We start from the raw sequence: 19,065 nt of genomic DNA, 5'->3' as shown, positions 1-19,065 counted from the left end.
TGGTTGCCATTTTGTCCTATTGACAGTGTCCTTTGCCTTACAGAAGCTTTGTAATTTTATGAGGTCCCGTTTGTTGATTCTTGATGTTAGAACATTAAGGACCCATGCTCCATTATGTTCATAGCAGACTTATTTATAATAGCCAGAAACTGGAAACAATCCAAATGTCCCTCAACAGAGGAATGGATACAGAAAATGTGGTACATCTATACAATGAACTACTTCTTAGCTATTAAAAACAATGAATTTATGAAATTCTTATGGAAATGGATAGCTCTGAAGTATATCATCCTGAGTGAGGAAACCCAATCACAAAAGAACACACATGGTATGCACTCTCTGATAAGCAGATATTAGCCCAGAAGCTCAGAATACCCAAAATACAATCCACAAACCATAAGAAACTCAAGAAGAAGGAAGACCAAAGTGTGAATACTTCGTTCCTTAGAAGGGGGAACAAAATACCCATTGAAGAAGTTGCAGAGACAAACTATGGGGCAGAGATTGAAAGAAGGACAATCCAGAGACTACTCCACCTGGGAATCCTACCCATATTCAGTCACCAAATCCAGACACTATTGTGGATGCCAGCAAGTTCTGGCTGACAGGAGCCTGATATAGCTGTCTCCTGAGAGGCTCTGACAGCACCCAACTAATACAGAAGTAGAGGCTCAAAGCCATCTATTGGACTGAGCACAGGGTCCCCAATGAAGAAGCTAGAGAAAGGACCCAAGAAGCTGAAGGGATTTACAGCCCCTTAGGACAGACAATAATGTGAACTAACTAGTACCCTCAGAGCTCCCAGGGACTAAACCACCAACCAAAGAGTACACATGGTGGGACTCATGGCTCCAGCTGCATATGTAGCAGAGGATGGTCATCAGTGGGAGGAGAGGCCCTTGGGCCTGTGAAGGTTCTATTCCCCAGTGTAGGGGAATGCCAAAGCCAGGAAACAGGAGAGGGTGGGTTGGTAAGCACGGGGAGGTGGGAGGGAACAGGTTCTTTGTTTTTGTTTTGTTTTGTTTTCAGAGGGAAACCGGGAGAGGAGATATCATTTGAAATGTAAATAAAGAAGATATCTAATAATTAAAAAAAAAATTTAAAAAAGAGGAACAGAATGGAGAGATACAGAGAGAACCTTGGCCTCCTGCTGACCCCGAAACCAGCAGCCACACTGTCAGTTTCTTTAGTAGAATGAACCAGTAGATTCTTTTTCTTACATCAGTTTTGATTAGGTTTCTAGTGCTGCACCTGAAGAATTTGCTGCTGACGTCATCTTTCTTCCTCCTTCATGTTTCCACTTACCATCCTATGGTGCTTCAGGTAAACTTTACTTCTTTACATCTTATTTCAAACCCTAAATTACTTTAAGATTTTTAAGACCCCCCAAAATCTGTAATAGCTATAGCTGCATTTTTCTTAAAGCACCAGTGGCCCGAAGGCCATTGTCTCTAATGACTGCACTGAGCCTTCGTGGAAGGCACAGCCTCTAACCAGGGCTGTGCATTCTGGTAGAACACGCATGTTGGATATTAAGCACCATTACAATAACTGACATTCAGGAAAACCTTGTCTGTCCTTACAGGAGCCTGCTGGAGCTGTTAGGAATCTGGAACACAACCAGATTCAAAACTGGCTGAAAATCTTTAAACAAAATAAGAGTAAAATCCCATCAACAGAAGAGAAGCTGTTTCTGAGAAATCCAACCCCAAGAGAAGGAGCCACCAACACTGAGTTCCAGAGTATCCCATGGCTGTAAAAACAGAAGAAACACCCGCATTGAGCCCAGAGATGACTCAGAAGGTACAGTGCTTGACACATATGCCTGACACGCCAAACCTGGCCCTTCGAAGCCACATAAAGGTAGAAGAGACTCCAGTCCACAAAGTTGTCCTTTGATTTCTACATATATACAGGATGATAGTAATATATAAAAATTCAAATTTTCATTGAGTGGCAGACAGTCCCTTACCACATCATTATTTTAAAAAACACAAAGGCAAAAATGGAAAAGTCTAGAAAGATAAAAATAAATAGAAGGAAATGGAAAGTTGATAACGTGGATGCAGTGGGGTGAGAATGTCACCAGCAAAAGGGCTCAGCAGAGAATCCAGCCATGTGTGCAATGCACCCTGGGAAGAGAGTGAAGCACAACCATAGTGAAGGGACCCAAGGAAGAGGGGCCAGCAGTCACCTGCATTCACGAAGAGCTGCTACCTGCTATGTACGCCGTGACAGTTTTGGGGATTCTATCTCTGTTTGCTGCATTGAGAGTGAAGTTAATTATACAACTGAGCCTTAGCAGGACTTGGGGATCAAACCCTCAGCCTTGAACACACCAGGAAACTGCAACAGCTTTCCTTGCCCCCACCCCTAGGCTAGCTTGGAACTCACTCTGTAGCCAAGACAGTCCTTGAACTTTCAATCCTCCTGCCTCAGCCTTTCCAATATTCAACTCTCTTTTTCTCATTGCTACTACTACTGCTAATAGTAAGTTGTTAATTGTAAATGTGGTTTCAAAGGCTAGAGAATTTGAGAGGACAATGTTCACATTGAAATGTGAGAAGAGTATTGTAAAATGCAAGTATGTCCGAACAACCCTGGTTCTCTGCCCCCCTACCCCCGTGATATTCCTGCAGAGAGTAGACAGCAGTCATGGAAGCCTGCAGACAGACACTGAGGGTACATCCTCCAAAAGTAGAAGAGCCTGAATGCCCTCCTGTGTCTTCACCTGTGTCAAAGAATTATTTTCCTGTTTCTTGCCAAATGCTCAATGAAAAAAAAATGTATGAATAATTGAAGTGAAAAATCAGGTTCATTATTATATCCTATAAAAGGGTTAATTTTGGTGTTTCAATCTAAGGTATGATATTAAAAAAATGCACGTGGGCGTGGAAAAGAGGAGGTCATATCCCATAAGGAGAATTACAGGTGTATCAGCTGGGAGTTGGAGGGAGGACAGAAGAGAATGGGAGGACAGAAGGGAATAAGACCACGATGCAGTATGCATGTATAAAATGGCACAACGAACCCCCCTGCTATGTATAATTAATCTATACTAACTAGAAACATTGGAGTAACAAGTGAGGGAAAACTTTGGGAGATCCTATTACTGTTGGATATAAAGCATATATAGTGAGAGTATGTGTTTTCTCCTGATGTTCACAGGAAACATGATTACATGATTGCTCTTTTGTTTGTTTGTTTGTTTTTGTTTTGTTTTTGTTTTTTTTTTTTTTGGTTTTTTTGAGACAGGGTTTCTCTGTGTAGCCTTGACTGTCCTGGAACTCACTCTGTAGACCAGGCTGGCCTTGAACTCAAAAATCCGTTTGCCTCTGCCTCCCAAGTGCTGGGATTAAAGGCATGCACCACCACCGCCCGGCAAGATTGCTCTTTAAGTCAAGGGTATTTCCAAGTTCTTAAGACAGTCCCAGAATAAAAACATTCCTAACATGAAAAGGAATAAAATTTCAAGGTCAGACTGTTGTTTCACCCTTTTTTTTCTGGAAGCTTCTCCAGTTAGGGACAACACTTCCAGTCTCCTTCCTACTTTTCATAGGAAATGGAGCATCTCTGACAGCTCCCTGGAGAGCAAGGTCCCTGTTCACAGCACTGGGGAAAATTGTAGCCTGTTGAAGCAGCTTTATCTGAACAAAATTGTCCTTTCCCCCGCCTGGACATCTCAGAGTGGGGCTAGCAGCACTGAGAGCCAGAGTCAGGGTCTCAAGTGTACTTCTTAAAACCCTCCTCACTGGATCGTTTCTGAGAGAAGCTCAGAAAACCTGCTTGTCAGGGTCCTTCACTGAAGAGAGTCTTTGTGGAGGGCCAGAGGCAAACTGAAGGAAGAACCGCTGACGTATGACCATTCTTTGCAGTGGGGTATTTCAATGTGTTGGAAGTCACAAAGTACACCCAGTTCCAGTTAACTAGTGTGTATGTATGTATGTATGTATGTATGTATGTATGTATGTACATATTCATTCATTCATTGAGACAAGCTATTGTGCAGCCCACTCTGGCCTTGAACTTGCTATGTACTGAGGATGACTTTGGATTTCTAATCCTCCTGTTTCTACCTCTCAGATACTGAGACTGGGATGGAACCCAGAGCCTGGTGCGTGCTAGGCAGACACTCTACCCACTGGGTTCCATCCCGAGTCTTGACGGGTGTTGTTCGGACACCCACCTGACCTCCGGTTTCACACATACCCATCACAGCTGTGTTAAGACATCACAGAAATGATCTGCTCATGATGTTGACAGCAAGCTTAGGAGAGGACATGTATTCGGTATCTATGAGAGTGCGTTCCACTCCTGACACTTGTAGTCTCCATCATCTTGGAGGTTCCTATTGTGTATAATAACATTTTAACCGTCTGCTTTATCCCCTTTGTGGCAGGACTTCCTGGAATGTTCAGTAATCTCACAGTACAGTCATGCAGCAATGTACTTCTTAGCAATGTACTATCTTAGCTGCAGACGTTGACACAGCCAAGGTCTATCCCACACTCAAGTGAATGAGATTTTTTTGGGGGGGGTGCTTCTTTTAACTAGAAAAAATTTCTTTTTTCATTAAAAATAATACAGCAATAAAAATTTAGCCATCGAATGTCAGGAAGGCAGCCATCTACAAATAACAATCAGCACTCATTTGTTGGGTGCCCTGGGCTGTGTGGCTTAGACAAGTGGTTTTCATCCTTCCTAATGCTGTGACCCTTTAATACAGTTCCTCCTGTTGTGCTGACCCCAACCATAAAATCATTTTCATTGCCATTTCCTAACTGTAATTTGCTACTATTGTGAATTATAATGTCTGATGTGACATTACTACTAATGTGAATTATCTGTGCCTTCCGGTGGTCTTAGGTGACACTCGTGAAAGGCTGCGACCCACCAATTGAGAACCACAGGAGTAGAGGCTCGTAGCTCAGTGACCCTCTCTGCACTGCAAGGCTTTCCGAGGCCTGAGAGCTGGCTGTTTCTGTTGATTCTTTGCTCCACCTGTGTAAACTTCAAGGTGTTCTGCTAAACCCCTTGTTTCCAGTGACTCATCTTGAAATCACTGATTTCATCTTCTTGCTTCTTCACAAACCCAGAAAGGAAGATCAGCCTGACATTATTTGCCCCTCCAAACACACCTGCCCTGCAACCTGAATACTCCAGCGCTTACTGCTAATGTACCGACTAACATGTTGTGTTTCATCTTTCACAGGAGCAGAAATCTGTCTGGAGAACATGGTTCTCACCTGCTACATCCACCTGCAAGTTCCCAAACTGTCTGGAAAGGATTTGCCTAAGTTAGTCCCACATAATTGTGGAGCTTTTGTGTCAGACGATTTAATTGCCTTCTGGGTATTCCGCTGGCACATGGATGAGTCCCCTTCTCCTTTAAGCTCTAGTAGAAGTAGGGAGATGAACATAGGGATGGATCAGGAAGGTGGAAGGACACCGAGTGACAGATGTGAACGACGACTGCAGCGGGTGTCAGAGGGAAACCCTGGCCTGAGGTCAGATTGCCATAGAGACAAGATCTGAAAGGGAAAGTTTCTGCTAGAAAGAACAGCCTTAGTGAGAAAAGCTGGTGCCATAAAAGTCACAAGGGAAGGGAGAACTGGGTGAGGCCAGAGGGCTCATCAGGACCTAGACCCACAGCAGAGATTTTGAATCTTATTCTGAATGCACTGAGAAGACATTGAAGGAGTCTGAGTCTAAGTTTTGGGCCACTGGTGTAGACCAGCAGCTGTGAGGCGGAAAGACCATTTACGAATGACTATCATTTCCTTGGGTGTGTGGTTTCTGTTCCCATACCTGCACATATACAAGAAGCACTAATGGATATTATTAGTTATATTTTTTAAGGAAAGAAAAAGAATGTTTGGAGGAAAATGGATTTCAGAGTCTACAGGGAGCTAGAAGGAAAGAATGAGTGTACATAATCAAGACACATTGTATACATACGTAAAGTTTTCAGGGAATAAATAGGAGTGTTGTTTGTTTTTTAGAAAGAAAGAAAGAAAGAAAGAAAGAAAGAAAGAAAGAAAGAGAGAAAGAAAGAAAGAAAGAAAGAAAGGGAGAAAGAAAGGGAGGAAGGAAGAAAGAGAGAGAGAGAGAGAGACAGAGACAGAGACAGAGACAGACAGAGACAGAGAAAGAAAGAATCATGCTTGGGCTGAAAAGTCCAGAGAAGATGGGAGAAGGTAAATGTCTTTCAGGGGAGAACTACACAAGGAAAAGCACATGATCAGAATTTCCCCTAAATATTTAGTCATGACTGATAGCCATTTTCTGAACCTTGACAGTGTAACAGAGGCAGAGATCTAGGGGGAGACTGGGAGCTGAGGCGGTGCTGAAAACATCCGGTAGAGTTGCATTTTAGTCATCTACATAGAAATGTCAAGCGGGCAGCAGGATATGCAACAAAAGAGCTGGTAGAGGAGGGGTCATTCCTGGAAATATACAGAAGGAGCCATAATGCTCCTGAGAGAGGGGGCCTTTGCAAAGTGCTGGCTGAGCATTCACACCTAACCATGTCCAATCATCTGTGTGTTGTGCGTGTAGCTGTCATTCGGTTTCCCTATCACCCAGGCCTTCCAGGTCTTTCCTTTGTTGTCCATATCTTCTTGAAATAACCACCCAAGCCAAAATGGCACTTTCACCAACCTTCCTCTGTCAGATAGGCTTGCTGCCTATGACAATGCAGTGACTTTGAGAGGATTTGGAGGGAGGAGGTTTCTGCCCAGACACTTACCCCCCAGGCCATCCCTCAGCCCCCACTGTCTCTTCAGCTATCCTGTACTCTTCATTTTCTTTATATGAGTCCCTGGCCACCTCTGTGACCCCTTTGGAGCCTTGATTTTACTTCCTAATCAGTCAATGTTTTGACACTCAAAAGTTTTCTTAGCCCCAGGTACATCTGCTTTTTTCACAACAAGGTTGAAAAAACAAAGGTTCTCCAGTTCCTACAAATGATTCTCAAATGGGGGGGATTTCATGTAGAACCTTCCAGTCTCAGCACATGGAATGATTCTTTTCCCGTGGCTACGTTGTCCGTGGCTTCTCACAGTTTCCATCTCAAATTCCTTTGTGGGGAGACGAGGAAGCATGCTGGAAGGTGGGTAAAATTGAGGCTCCTATGCAAAGGGAAATAAGCTGGTCATGGTAGGCCAACTCCATGTTCATGCTTGAGAGAGGTAAACAGGCGATTAAACTTTTAGAAACAGACAGTAGAATTCGGTTTCCAGGGGGTGAGAGGAGAGGCAAACAGAGAGGCATTTTGTAGGTAGAGAGTTTCAGTTTTGTAAGATAAAAATCATTCTAGAAATAGACTTCAAAACAATGTGAATTTAACTTATCAAGCCATGCCCTTAATGCTACTAAGCTATGAACTTAAGAACCTCTTGAAAGGTAAACTGCGTGTTATGCTAAAACCACAGTTAAAACTTAAAAATATTGAAAGCTAAAGAACAAGTCAAAGAGATCTGTACAAAAAGATGCAAAGCGTTGTAATTGGAAAACTGTTTCTCCAAAATGAAGACTACAAAACAATTGATCTATGTACCAGTATCCTAAGCCTAACAAACATAAGCAAATATAATTCTTCTAATTACACGGTCGTTCTTCCTCCAGGATTCTCCCCAGAGAAAATAAAACCCAAACCACCACCTTAATTTTGCCCATCTCAAGCAGAAAGCCTAGTTAAGTCAAGTACTAATATTTTAGGTCACTAAAGTAGAGCTCCTTCCCTTTCCTTAAGCCCCTCCTTACCATGACCCAGCAGGACATCCCCTCCATTAACAGCCATGCTAGCCAATAGCCAATGTCCTCACCAGCTTTTCCAGGACTCTTTGTGCCCCAGAGTGTCCCCAGCCACATGAGCGTTTCAAGTCTGTGTGGCTCTGGTGTTCCTGACCCTTTTATTCTTGCTGGATTCGTTTTCCCCTTTGGAACCTGCAACGATCTTTCTCCTGGCTCCCTCCTGACCTCCAGTTTCTTTGGTAGGCTCTGCTGTGTCCAGTTCCCATTCATATGTCTTCTTTTTACCCCAGGTTTCCCAATCTGTTGCTTTCCTCAGAGAACTCTGTTCTAATTTACAACTTTCAGCCTTACTTATCAATGCTTTTTTGGCAAACACATGTATTTCTTTGACTGTGTACCTTGTAACTGTATACAAGGGTGGTGAGTTTCTGCTTAGTGTTCCAGACAGGCGCTCAGACTCCTTACACCTGAGTCATTCCTTTATTCCTGAGTTGGGACCTTTTCTTGCGGTTGCTGTTATGCTATATCATCACCCAGACTCACCCAAAGTAGAAGAAAAAAAAGTGTGTCCCCTCACCATCCTGGTCCTGATCCTAGCCGGACCCACCTCTCAGTTCTCTGTGAACATCCACACACCTTCCTCTATTGGCTGCACTGCCACACTACACTCTTGCCACTTCCCACTGCACCGCGTCCACTCCTTCCTGATTTCCTATCCCCTAAGCATGCACCTTGTTTCAGTACTATGTTCCCCATTCTCTCCCATCCTAGTGGACAGAAACTGGACACAGTATACCCTGCCTGGACTGGAGGTCCAGGAGGGCACCAGAGGCCAATGCTTGCAGAGTCCAAAGGAGGAAATGAAAACAGCAAGGGATAAAATAGTCAGGAGTGCTCTTTCCAAAATGCCAACCAGACACAATCACTTTGCTAAGTGAAATTCCTTTAACCACTTTGTTGTTTTTTTATCACAAGAAAGTTCCCACTCCTTACATGGTAAGACACTTGCCTAACTATCCAAGTCCTCCTCCCTGCACCTTATGTTTAATAACAGCTATGTGCTGCAAACTCAGTAATACATAGAGAGAGACATCTGTACTGTCATGCGTTTCTTTTGGACGAGTTGTTCCTTTGGTCCGTGACTCACTAGGTGCCTCTTTGAGTCTGAGGTAATACTTTGCCTTCTCACAGCCTGCTCTAAGCCCACGGTGGCATCCAGGGTGCTCCTTTTCAGTACTTTCACTGATTTTTCCATTACTGTACATCCCCTGGGGATAAAAGAAGCAAGCCTGTTCACCCTGTACCCTTAGTACTATCCAGCACCCTATAACAATCATTTAAAATTTAAAGTAATGAGTTTAACCACAGCCTGCTCCTGCATATAGATCACTACACTTTGCTCCTTAAAGGATGAATTATTCATTTTTATTTATGTGAATGTGTGTGTGTGTGTGTGTGTGTGTGTGTGTGTGTGTGTGTGAGCAGTAGTAGTAGTAGTAGTAGGGAGGGGATGTATGTGTACATGAATGTAATGCTTGAAGAGGCCAGAAGAGGGTGTCCTATCCTCCTGCAACTGGAGTTGCAGGTAGTTGGCCTAATGTGGATGCTGAGAACATAACTTTAGTCCTCTGTAAAATTAGTATGTACTTGACCCTTTGGGGACATCACCCCAGCCTCTGCACGTGCCTCTTGCCCCATCCCTCATGTCTCTGCTTCCCTTTGCCGATTGCCTTCCTTTCCTCAAGTGGCCCCTGCTTCTGCTCTCATGTCTCCTGTGCTCTATCACTATCTACCCGCCTACCTATCACCAAGCATTGTCTCTGCATAATGATTCCACTCTAAGATGTGCACGCACAAATGAGCTGTCCCTTGCTGACTGTAAGAGCCAAGCCTACTTGGAAAGCATGTTACCAGTCCGTTAGTAAGAATCACAGGAATATCTACTGTTCACTCTGGGGGCTATGCCACTTCGCCTTTGTCGGTTTATTATTAGTTATGATATCCCTACAACATTTACAGAGGTGTCAATACTATACACGCCCCGGATTTTAGATGAGTACATAGGAACCCAAGGAAATCAACTCTTGTCCAAAGCTGCTGATATAAAGTCAAGATTCAACACTAGATCTCCCTGTCTCCATTTCACTAGGCTCTCGACCACATGCACTGAGCTGCCTAGATAGCCAAGATTTCAGTGATTTCATTTGTCATTCTGCCTCCCAAAAATTTTAACTTAGAAAATTCAGTTATTGTGTCTGTTCATGGTGAGCATATGAAACCCAAGCCATAATTTAAAAATCAATGATTTTCCTTTCATTTCTCCACAACAAAAACTGACGTGTCTATATGGTCAAGACAGTGAGCCACACCCGCTGAGATGCCCTAATGGGTGTGTTGCGTTGCTGTGTGCAGGCATAATACCATGGAACATGGTCCAGATAATATTTTGAAAACAGCTTTTTAAGGTACTTTTTAAAAAAAGTTTGTTTGGTTGTTTGGCTGTCTTACAGCAGAATGTAATAAAAGTCTGATTTATATACATGGTGCAACAAATGTACCAAATGCTTCCCTGGTGGGTGAGGCTGAGGAAGAGCACTTGGGACTCAGGACTTGGATGCAGTTCCCACTTTTGTGGCCTCATTTTGGTCTCTCTGGTTTATCATACAGACAGATTCTATTCAGAAAAAGTAAGTATTGCTTTCTGCAAAGCAACACTTTACTTTTACTTTAAAGCCATCCAAAGCATGGAAACAGATTGTCTATGACTTTGTTCATTAGTGGATTTTTCCAGGCGTTTTTCTTTCTGGTGAATTTGCTTGTGAACCTCTCTGTGCATATCCTACTCCTTGAGGAAGACCTTCCTTCCTTCGATCACAGGGTTGCTCAAGACTTCAGGCCTGAGATGTACAACAGACATGTCCAGCTTGATTCTAATGCAGTAGGTAGAATCTGGACACAGATATCCTGCTAGGATCGTCCGAGAAGGATTCCCACATGGACCACAGCCATCTGCTAATGAGACTATGCTCCCCCCCCCCAGCTCTGCTTCTTTCTGATCAGGTGACCTCTAGACAAATCCCTTGACCTCTTGGCATTTCCTCATTTCTAAAATGAGGGTAATAATAGGAGCCACCTTTTGGTGCCCGGGAAGGCTCAAGAGCCTGGACAAGCGACGGCATGTCCTGTGAGTTCAACAGCTGACAATTTCATGCTGCCATTATGCTTCCACGTGAGCATTGATTTTTTAAAGATTCCTGGGGTTATCTATACAGGTTAGGTTAGCACTAGCCCTCTCCAGCTCCACGAGAATAAGAAATCTGCACTCCCCCCACTCCCCTTAGCAGCTGAACACAACGCAGAACGTGTCTATTTCTGAGCTCTATAGAGACTAACCAGCAGGGCTGCAAATTCATACCTCAGCAATCACTGTCAAGCCCGTTGCTTAGGAACACAGAGGTTTCCAGCATGGTCTTGTCCATCTCTCCTCTGCGCATGTGTCATTCCCTACCAGGAAGTGTCTGTCGGGTTATATCAGGAGCCGACAATGAGTAGGACACCCCCATAGGTGATCCAGTCTAGAAGGGACAACAGGCAGGAGAGATGGAGATTAGGATGCAGCGTTTGAGTGTTAGAGTACTGCTGGATGACATCTGTGTAATACGTTAATGACCTTCTCTTGGATTTTACTGTCTTCTACTAAGGAACTGTTTCTTCTGGGAGGATTTTGCTGTAACTCAAAAGCAAAGCTTTGCATTTGCAAGGGAAGATTTTGAAGTCCATGGTAAATTACAGCCATGAATGTGTGTTTGCTCACCTTGGAACTGAAGACAGCTTTATCAGAAGCTCTAGATACAAGGAAGCCTAGGTGTTTGTGATCTGTGGAGCTTGACATTTATCTAAGAATTAAGAAAAAGTGAAAAGAACTTCTGATTTGAGGTGCCACAGTCAGACAAGAAGATCTAGAGATAAAAGAGGAAGGAGACAGACTGATCATGGGCCTCTGAGTATGTTCTCAGCACAGGGGCCAGGGGTGTGTGTGGAGACAGGTAGATTCCACCATAATCAATAACGAAATAGAAATCCCAGACATGTTGAGGTAAAATTCATAAGCAGCTCTTCTATCCTCTCTTCCCCAGGGTGTCCAGTTAGCCTTGCAACAGCAGAGCAACACAATGTGGGAGAAATACCTGCAAAGATGAGTGTGGTGTTGCTCACCCAACATTCTCTTGGCACTTAAATGGCACGGAGGGAATCTAAACACTCCAGGTTATTTCAGAAAATGCAGACCATGAATGCTGCATGATAAATTTATTCCATCTAAATATTATCCAGACCTCAGTTGGAGGAGACTCTGGGAATCTGAAGCAACAGGAAGAGCCAGCATAGGGAGGAGCCTGCTGAACAGGAAGTGATGGGCATACTTTCTGAGAGATGTCACCATGCATTATGTCGTGGAAGGGCACCCTTGTTCCAAAAGCCAGATAGATGTTCAATTATATGTGAACAGAGACCACTTGGCAAGCAGTAGCAGATGATGCAAGCAGAGAAGTTGTAGCCAGAACACCCAAGCACACAGAGGACAGCACACAAGCCATTCCCAGGACACTTCTGCTTACTCAAACCTTTCCGAAGGCAGATCTTATCACTCGTTGAGATGAGAGGATATCTAAAATGACTAGTTATTTATCTAAAGGACAGTTATATTGAAGATAAATGTGTACTATTTTCTAGAACTGGCAGAAAGTCCAAAGTGGAACAAAATTAATCCTAAAAAAAAAATACTGAAAAGAACATGCATAGCCTTTGTGCACAGTGGCTAAGCAAAAGTCCTCAAGTCAAGGCCAAGAAATAAACTGTGCCGTGGTAAGAGCACAGTGGTAAGAGCACATAGAGTGTTCCCAGCTGCGGGGGTAAAAGACTTCCCATAGAAATAATATTCGAGGTTAATTTTGAGGGGCAAACAGAAATCATCCAGTTACAAGGAAGTTAGAGTATATTTCAGAAAGTTGAGAGAGAGAGAGAGAGAGAGAGAGAGAGAGAGAGAGAGAGAGAGAAAGCCACCTGAGTCAAGGGATATGTGTAAAAGCAGGTATAGACTGCTCCCGAAAAGCAATGCCATGAGCATCCTATGTCCATGTAAAAAGATGTGGCAGTGCATACCTGTGACCCCAGAGCTTGGGAAATGAAGTCAGGGGGATCCCTGGGGTCCACTGAATAGTCAGTCTAGCAAAATCATTTCAGGTTCAGACACTCTGTCTTAAAAATATGGTTGAGGGTGATTGAGGAAGATACCCACAGTGACCTCTGGCCTCCACACCTACATGCACATGAGCGTGCACTCATGTCTGCATGTGTACATGTGTGAGTACATGCATAGACACACACACACACTCACACACACAAATACAGTTTCAGAGTGATCATTTTGAGCAGGTCGACTGCAATACACTGCCTTAGCTCTAAGTGGTTGGGGGCTGGGGAGCACCCGCCCTCTTCTCTAGGGCCTCTGCACTTTACAATGGGGATGCAGATCTCTGGTGTACTTCCTACAGTAGTGCAAGTTACTCATTAAGGTATCCTACAGGCATCCTAGCTGGGAGGCCCCTCTTTAATTTCACACAAAAACTTCACATAAATTAACAGAGAGAGCTTTTGAATATGGCCAGCTCTGCAAGGCCATGGGAGTTAAAGACTTTGGACTTGAAGAACAGAAGGGAGCTACTGAAGGTCTCTGACCAGGGGCTGGCATAACAAGAGCAGTCATTCCTGCGGCAGCTGTATAAAGGCTGGAGTGGAGTCAAGAGACTCCAGAAGTTACTGCAGTTGTCCAGGCATGAAGCAAAGAAGGAGATTCGATGGTATCCATGGCAACGGAAAGAAGATATGAAAATTATTTTGAAGGCAGAAACAACAGGACTTGATTACTGATTGGATATGGGTGCATGGAGGAGGCAGGAGCAATGAATGACTCAGGGGTTTTGTGCTTTGGAAGCTTATGGGAATAAATCTGAAATAGGAATGCTAATCAGAAACGCCACTATGAGAGAGGGAAAGGGGAGCGTGGTTTAAGGCATGCTGGATTTCACATAACGATGGAATACATAAGTAGAAATGTTCTCTGTACATCACAAAGGATATGGTTCCCCCTTCTGCTTCTCTGGCTTTAAATGCATATGAGAAGCCCTTTTGGAAGGAGGGAACCTGCAGAATAAATTCACTGCTTTTCTTACTTCTAATAAGCTATCGCAGAAAGCCTTCACCGCCATCATTGGCTTTGTCTTCAAGCGAACACAGAGAATTATTCAGCATCTGTTTGTGCTTGCCAGCTGAACAGACACAATTCACAGTAACAGAGTCTGAACCTGAGAGGTCTTCACGCTGAGAGAGCTGACATTTACAAGGCCAGTCCTCAGAGAAAACAGCAGGGCAGTAGTTACTGAGCCATATCTGTGTGAGGTTAAAGGTCATGTTCATACCCTACATGGAGAAACCACAGAGAGGGAGGGATGCAGTCCAAATCAGAGCAGTGGGGACCAGAGGGTACTGGGAGTTTGAGGTAAAAAGAAAATTACCTAGGATTCTTTTTTTTTTTTTTGGATAGTGCTAACTTGAGTCATCCTTTTCTTGGGAAAGAGAAGTAGACTGGGGGTGTGGCTTACAACCTATAGGTATTAATTTGATTAATCTATGATCCAACCTTATCATCTTTCAGAGACTCTGGAATCCACAGGACCATGTGGCTGACCTTCAGGAATGCTGGACCTCAGATCTAAATCCCTGAAAGTCCACAGTGTTTCATAGTGAAATTTAGTTGCTTCATAAACATCAGAGTACAAACCCCCCAAAAGAGGACTTGTGGGGACAGCAACTTCATCGAGCTTCCTTTCCCATCTAGGACCAAGTCCCACTGCATGAAAGATTCATGCAGTGGGCAGGGCTCCCCACCATCCCTGTGTGAGCAGCACATGCCTTCATACAAATATTTCTATTTTCCCCAGTCGCTGGGTTCCTGGATTTCACAAAGGACTCGTTCAGCTCTGTCAACTGAATGGAGCATCCCTGTACATCAGGACAGACTAATCAGGTTCAGGGCATGTTGTTCACTTTCATCCCTCTGTCTACTGTGCTGTTAGGGAGAGTTGGCCAAGCCCTGTGTGGATGCTGAGGAGATTAAAAGGCTCCATCAAGAATAAGAAGCTCCAAGGAACTACCTCCAGAGTCTGGTGGGATGAGTGAGGGTCCCCTTCTCCTGTGCTGGGGGCAGTAGAGCTTCCAATCTCACCTAAGAACAAGTGGGATTAAGTGTCTCTGTAAAACGCAGACACCAAATCTTCACATTCAACCTTTCCATAACATGTTTTGTTTCACTACATTAGAGGGAGTTTCCGAAAGCAAGGATCTTTATCTTCGCAGCTACCTCTGTGTGTACAAGCTTAGTTTCTTTTCTCCCTGGCAGCTTCCTCCAGAGCCTTAGCCTTACCAGCATCCTGTGACTCACAGTTTCATTTCTTGTAAGTCGACACTGAGAGCTGTCCCTGACACTATTGGAGAGATGGGTTAAAAATATTCAAGAGAAAAAAAATAACCAATGCAGTTACACTTGAACCATGTGGGATGCTTCATATCTCTCCCCTTGTCGTTTCTTTCCCGTTGGCTTTCTACTGTCAACCTGCTTGTCACCAGCAGTGGGTGTCAAGCTGTCAGGTAACTGTCCATCACAATACATCACCTTTACCAGAGGAGGAGGAGAGCAAGCCTGTGGCCCCTCCAGTCCTCTTCCCCTCATTGATTAACCCTTTGCACCTTACATTCTGCCTCTCCCCCTCCCCCCTATTGATTTTGTCCTTCCCATAGCTGGGACAACCAGGTCTCACTACCAGCCCTTGCTCTCAGGCCAATTATTTCCTCTTCCCAGCTTAAAAACTCTGCTAACCTCATGATTGCAAAGAACATGGTATTCCTCAAGGGTCATACTCCATGAAAATAAAGACGCCATGCCTAATTCCAAGCCTGGGCTAAAAGCAGAAACAGGAAGTGGTGAGGCACAGTATGTGGCAGTTCAGATGGAAAAGCCTAAGTAAGGATAGGTACCAGACATCTATGAGCTCTCTGTTGAGGACAGTTTCCCAGAAGATGCACTAATCCTAACCTTAACCCTCATCCTAACCCTAACTCTAATGCTAACCCTTGTTAGCACAAACACTGACCTCTGTTGAGCTGTCTTTCCAGAGGTAGTCACACAGAAAGCACTCTCAGAAGATATACTATTTACCCTGTACCTGTAAAGTGTGGGAGTGCTCACTACCCATCACAGTGGGTTAAGGTCTGTTGCCCGAGTCCTTCTCCTGTTCAACAATCTACTCCATGTGCAGATGTTGTTCGTCCTTCTTCACAGTCTCTGTGGCTATTCCAGCCTAGTAAACTCATTCACTCACTCCCCCTCCCTACTCTCCCTCCCTCCCCCTCCTTCCTTCTGTTTCTCCCTCCCCCTCTCTGTCTCTGTCTCTCTCCCTCCTTCCTTCCCTCTCTCCCTCTCTGCCTCTGTCTCCTCATATTATTATTCTGATACTCTGCCTATTTCTAGTACTCTGAGTAATAACGTCCTTTGTTTTACCTCAAAGAGTTTTGTATGTTTTATGAAAAGCATCTAAGAAACTAGCCAGCTAATATGTTCACTTACAAGTGTGTGGGGGGGGGAAGCTCAGTTCCTCACAGTTCTTGACTTTTTTTTAGCTTTCAGTAAGAACATTAGGCAGATGAAAACTTAGAGGCTAAACTTTCTGCTCTATCAACATCTTGAAATGGTTAACTCCCCCCTCCACTCGCTCCACTCCTGCCTCTCTCTAGTCTAATGTACCTTCCTGGCCTCTATAATGATGGGCTGTAATAGCCCATTTACTCAGTAGAGTGGATTTCTGAAGCCCATTTCCAGATCACAGTCGGTGTGCCAGGGCTGCGTTTATTTTCATTACTAGAGAAAGGGGCGCAGCCTGGTAATGCTGACTTTTCAATAGCTCCATCAGGAAGTGCTCGGAGCACCTTCTCGCTGCTCACTAAATGCTGCAGAGTCCTCCTGAAATGTTCCCCTTCCTTCACACCAGTGAACAAAAGCTTCACCACACAATGAGCCCCACTGTTCAAGCTCCCCGCTCAGACAGCAGCCACTGGATGGTTTCTAGAAAGGACTTCTCCCTCTTCTGGCTTGCCTCCTAACAGAAAGCAATCTCAGACTCAAGACAGTGTACTCTCCTAACTTCTAAAACCTCTGGCCTGAAGAGGACTCAAAGTTTGAAGGATTCAAATGTATCAAGCCAGCAGCATTTTAATATGACTGATTCACAGTGATAGTCTAATAAAATAGCTATCTGTCATTTCAAGTTAATTCAGTACATAATGATAATTATGTATTGGATGACAAAAAAAAGCTAGGAGTCTTGGTGAGTCTTTAAGAGATGGCAGAAGAGCCTTTTCAACACACAGATACACATTATATATATACATACACTACACACATACATACCACACACAACAGCATACACACATACACCACACACACACAAACACACAGAGAGAGACAGAGAGAGAGAGAGAGAGAGAGAGAGAGAGAGAGAGAGAGAGAGAGAGGAGGAGGAGGAGGAGGAGGAGGAGGAGGAGGAGGAGGAAGAGGAGAGAACTTTAAGCTGTAGCTTTTCCAAATAATAGTGCTTTGATGACAAGTGCGCCTTAGAGCTCAGCGAACAGTCGCCCTGCTTCTGTGGTCAACCCTTCCAAGGCCTTGTGATCCAGGCTCATTTTGAGCTCTAACTCCTGAGCTTACACAATACTGACAATTTCTATTTTAAGCCTAGTCTTCAGAGGGGGTGGGGAGAGGGAAACCTTTAGGAAGCTGTTGCAACTTGGTTACCTGGTAGGGAACAGAAGAAGAAAACTCGCTGACCCTTCCACTAGTGTATCCAGAAGCCAGTTAGCACAGCAGTGAAAGATCTCTGATGTCTCAATTCATGTTTTTACTAAGAGTCTCAATTCATGTTTTTACTAAGGAGATGGGGAAGACAGTGAAAAGAACCCCAAATACATGCCGTTCCTGTCAAGGTATGAATGTGCAATGTGCCTTCCAGGCTTGCGTGTTTGAATCCTTGGTCTCCAGCAAGTGGCACTGTCTTGGAAGGTTGTGGAACCTTCAGGAAGTGGAGCGGGCTAGAGAAGTGGCTCACTGGGCTTGCTCCTGAGGCTTCCTAGCCAGGCTCTGCTTACTGCTTCTGCTTCCTGACTTCAGGTGCAATGCGATCACCCAGATCACACTCCCTTCTGCCACACCATCTTAGCTATGACGGACTGTGTCCCTTTGAACACAGAGCCAAATAATGCACCCCTTAAAGTAGACTCATGTCAGGAATTTTCAAGGAGAAGCTTAACCAGCATAGTTACCAGGGGCGAAACCAGTTTCCAGGGACTTACCCTGCCATTCTTGCTTATTGCTTTGAGCAAAACTCCCTGCTTCCTTTGTGTTGGTAGCTCTTTAGGAACATAGCTACAGATATTCAAATGATAGACTATGCCACATGCTGGCTCTGACACCTTCACCCCACCCCCAGGGTAAGACAGGACCTTATCTCTAGATTTACATAATTGGGTGAGAAAAAAAATTCTCCATGAACACAGAAGAGATAGAGAAAACAGCCCAGAGTTGATGGCAGTGTCATAGGGGGCAGACTTTCAGATGCTCAGTTAAAAGCGGAAGGAATTTTATAGCTGTGCATGCTGCCTTCACTGAGGCAGTTGAAGGGCTGGATATCCCCTGAGGACTCCAATAGCTTACATCCTGCTGGTTTGGCCAGGCGAATGTTAGAAACAGGCATTCAAGAGTGTTACAACAGAAGGGTTTTTCCTATCTGACATACCAGTAGTCACAAGCCTGCACAAGGGTCCTAAGGGCTTGTATTGGGATATAGAACTCTCTTCAGAGACAGTTTGACTCAGTCTCACAGCTTCTCCTTTGCTAGTCCCCATTTCCTGAAGCTCTTCACACTTTTGGTCAAAGGAACAGCAGCACTGAAAATGTAATTAGAGGAAAAGAGGATGGATGCTTTCAGCTTTGGGCTTCTACTCAAGCCCCACGAGGCCATTGCTTCAGACTAGCTAGAAAGGAATCCTGACAAAATGTGTGTATCTCATAAATCCAAAACTGGGTGGAGTGATTGGACATGTTAAAATGTAATTAGGAACTTCAGAGTTTTTGTTTGTTTGTTTGTTTAATCATACCAGTAACAGATAAACTAGGATAATCAGTACCCATGAAGCAGGGTTGTG

This window comes from Mastomys coucha, unplaced genomic scaffold (genome assembly GCF_008632895.1).
Source record: "Mastomys coucha isolate ucsf_1 unplaced genomic scaffold, UCSF_Mcou_1 pScaffold23, whole genome shotgun sequence".
Classification (NCBI taxonomy): domain Eukaryota; kingdom Metazoa; phylum Chordata; class Mammalia; order Rodentia; family Muridae; genus Mastomys; species Mastomys coucha.
This window is presented reverse-complemented; position numbering follows the sequence as displayed.